At 33.6% G+C, this 3,656-nt stretch overlaps 1 pseudogene; it reads left to right on the top strand.

Moving 5' to 3' along the window:
• Positions 1-348: 348 nt before the first annotated feature.
• LOC110596514 lies at positions 349-709 on the top strand (annotated as a pseudogene).
• Positions 710-3,656: the final 2,947 nt, after the last annotated feature.

The raw sequence follows: 3,656 nt of genomic DNA, 5'->3' as shown, positions 1-3,656 counted from the left end.
AACTCTCTGTACTATCTTCACATTTCTTCCCGTAAATCTAAAATAACTCTAAAATAAAACTTTTGCTGAAAATATGATGGTCTAATAACCAAATTATCTATCAGACTTATAGAAAATAAATATATTTCATCTGAACAATATTATATAATGATAATTATATTGATGATAGCAAACACTGACTGAGATATTTCTATGTGCTAGTCACAGTTTTAAGTGATTTAAGTGTGTTGTTTTGCTTTGTTTGATTCTATAAATTAGTTTAAACAAAGCCTCAGTGTAGAGACAAGTTAATCCAGGACCTGGCAGGAGGGTTTGTTCTTCTCTCGTTTTGCACCATGGGCTTCTGCCACAGACATGATCTGTCAGATCATCAGTCAGGCCAAGAATCACCTGAGCTTGAGCCCTCTCTTTGTATTTATTGGAGTTGGAGGTATAGGAGCAGCACTGTATCTCATGTGTCTGACAATGCTCAATTCAGATGTTTGTTGGGTCAGAAAGAATAACCCCGAGCCCTGGAACAAACTGAGTCCCAACGATCAATACAGGTTCTACTCAGTGAATGTGAATTACAGCAAACTGAAGAAAGAGGGTCCAGAGTTTTAAATGAAATGTTTTACTATAAAGCTGCTTAAAATGAAGGTCTTCTAGAAGCTGTCCACACAATTTTCCACTTAACCAGGAATTACTTCTCCTCTAAATTCATGAAGTCATGCTGATGTACTGGGTTGGGGATTACACTAACACATACCTGAAATTTGAAAAAAAAGTTTAAATATAGCTTTGTTTATGACAATTATAATAAAGCCTTAGCTGATATAGTGACATTGTATTGAATTATTCCCAAGGTTTTTGTTATATCTCTCTTCTCACTCTTCCACCCTAGAAAAACTGAGTAAGGCCATATAATCCCAAGGATTTATCTATCATTTATATTTAATGACATCACTTCAGTATCAAATCTTTTCTCAAATTCCAGGTTAGTATTTCCAACTGACCACAGAACTCTTTAGAAAAATCAGTATCATCCCCAAGTCTCAAGATTTACTTGTTGAAAACAAAACCAAATCAATTTTCTTCTTGCTATTTACTGCCCGCAGACTACTCCTCATATTTTCTCTGAGTTTATATGGATATGGACTTCAATCTAATCACCCAAGCCATAGATTTTTGTGTCCAGTTTCTTTCTCCTTATTTCTTCCTCCACATAACCCATATCCATTTTGTCACTCAGTCCTATCTCTTCATTTTCTCTTCCTCCTCCATGCCAATCGTCATCAGTCCTTCCTTAGCTCAAGTCTGTGTGTTCTCACTTTCCAATTCATCTTCCAGAAGTTCAGCATTTAGTTTTCTAAAACAAATTTAGCAGCTTAGCAGATATCTGCATTAAGATCTTTGCTGTTTTCCTAACACCCCAATTTCAAACTCTTTATTGGCATGAGTTCTTAGTTGCTTTAAGTTTGTTTTCCAAAAAATCCTTGGTGGGACTACATTGTAGATTAAATTTTGTCCCTCAAGAAGTTAATGTTCAAATTCTAATCCCAGTACCTGCATGTGATCTTATTTGGAAGTAAAGTCTTTGCAGATGTCAACAAGCTAAAATGAGGTCATATGGAGTATGGCTAGGCATTATATCGAATGACTGGTGTCTTTAAAAAGATAGGGATTTGGAACACAGAAATACAGAGGACAAAGAGAGAAGAAGGCTGTGTAATTAATTACAAAGACTGAAATAATGCCACTAGAAGCCAGGGAATGACAAGGATTGTCAGCAACCTTCAGAAGCTAGACGAGGCAAGGGAGGATTCTTCCCTAGAGACTTTCAAGGGAGCCCTGTCTTGATCTCAGACTTCTAGATTCATAGAACAAATTTCTGTTGTTTTAAGTCCCTTATTTCATTGGGCTTTGTTCTGGCATTCCTAGGAAGCTAAAACAGATTTTTCTCATTCCTGGGGCATACTGTGTGCTTTACATGTCTTTTACTCTGATCCTCTGTTGAAATGTCATTGTTCACATTCCCTATGTCATTAACTATTAACCCTGGACACATTTTCATGACTGTCTTTGGTGGTATTATTTGCTCATATATATGTTTCTTGGAAACATATGTAATAATTTATTAAAACCATTGAAAATATTTAGTTGTTCACATATTTTGCATTTCTGTTATCTTTTTAAAAAAAATCATTCCTAGCACTTAGCTAAGTATCTAATGAAAAAATAACTGTCCAACATATTTTATTAAATGAATAAATGAATGGCATTTTCCAAGTCTCCATGTTATTAATATGTGAACTGACAACATATAGAGATGATTCAAACGTTGGAGTAGTCATGGAATAATTTTGGAAACATCAATTTTAACATATATTCTAAAAGTTGATATGCTAATTATTTGAAATAATATAATCTTCTGTAATACTTAAGTCCTAAAACATCATTTTAATATTTAGAACATTAGTTATCTCTATCTCATTAAAATTAATTAGTTTACTCGAATAGTAAAATCTTGGATATTGTTCTCTGTTTAAACATAAAATGACATATGTTTGCATAAATAATATTGAACTTCTTATTAGAATAGTCAAGGGAAGTAAAAGCTTTCCAATCTAAATAAGATACATTAACATACAACTGTAAACAGATGTTAAGAGAGGCCACAGAAGGATATTTGCACTTTGTTACCAATTTAACAATCTTTTCCTTTCTAATTAAAAGAGAAAATAAATGATCCCATAAGGGAATTACCCAAAGTGTTACTAGTTAGTGTAAACGCCCAATTAAAATTATTAAGATGTATGCTTTATTCCTATCACATTAAACAATCATCACACAGAATCTAAACATATTTAAGAAACACACACCCAAAAGGAAAAATATTGTTTACTATTGATATTAAGGGGGGAAATCAAGAGAGTAGTAAATTATATGAAAAATGTAAATTATCTCCTGTGTTCAATCTAAATAATAATGAGAAAAAAGAATTAAACAAGTGGAACAGAGACAATTTGTCAAATGTTTCATCACCAAGAATAGAAAGTGATACAAGGACATTCTTGAGATAATCAACTGAATGTCAGATATGGGAGGAGCATTGCTAGCCTCACTGCTGCAATACACAATTGATTATTAGGACTCTGCGGGGAATTGCTCAGCTCAAGAGGAATACAAATTAGATCTCCTTATAGTTCAGACATATACAAGTCCCTCTCTCACATGAAAAAAGAAGAAGAGAATTTGGAAATATCTTTAGGCGTGTTATTTCATTTTCTGCCCAGTAAAGCAAAAAGGGGGGAAAGCCCGAGCACCTGGAGTGAGTTTATTAAATGATAACAGTGGGTGATGGTTAGAGAATAAAATAAAATGACGAGAGAGATGCTGGTAAACACTGCATAATAGGGATATGAATCACTAGAATTTTAGAAAAATAAACAGTAATTGGAAGAAAATGCAGAACACTAATGTGAGTTTGATGTTTACAGATCCAGTTGTTTTCCCTCTAGTCTAAAAGTTGGATGTTTGAGGAAAAGACCAATAAAAAATAATTGGCACTCTCCTGTGTGGCTGTTCTTTTCATTCGAGTAAACTACATATAGGAAAAAATATCAGGAAAATATGCCATGAGGTGATTCTATTGGTGTAATAAAGACAAAGTTGTG

This window comes from Carlito syrichta, unplaced genomic scaffold, assembly GCF_000164805.1.
Source record: "Carlito syrichta isolate Samal-C Ts95f unplaced genomic scaffold, Tarsius_syrichta-2.0.1 Scaffold108674, whole genome shotgun sequence".
Lineage (NCBI taxonomy): Eukaryota > Metazoa > Chordata > Mammalia > Primates > Tarsiidae > Carlito > Carlito syrichta.
This window is presented reverse-complemented; position numbering and strand designations above follow the sequence as displayed.